Source organism: Cariama cristata, unplaced genomic scaffold (assembly GCF_000690535.1).
Source record: "Cariama cristata isolate BGI_N322 unplaced genomic scaffold, ASM69053v1 scaffold9796, whole genome shotgun sequence".
Classification (NCBI taxonomy): Eukaryota; Metazoa; Chordata; class Aves; order Cariamiformes; family Cariamidae; genus Cariama; species Cariama cristata.
Window position 1 is genome coordinate 999 of NW_009623780.1, and position 220 is coordinate 1218.

Genomic DNA, 220 nt, shown 5'->3' on the forward strand with positions numbered 1-220 from the left:
ATACAAACATGGGGAGTTGCTGGAGCCTGGTTTTGTCAAAAGTTGAGGGCACAGAGGTTGGTGGTACCTTGGGGGAGGCAGGGGGGACTTGTGCCTTCAAAGGGTCCCTCAAATATTCATACTGTGCTTGGGGCTTTTCTTCCTCCTTCTCCATCTGGGTCTCCCCATCTTGTCCTGAGGAGTGGCAGGGAGGGCCCCCTTTACAAACAACAAGAGTTTG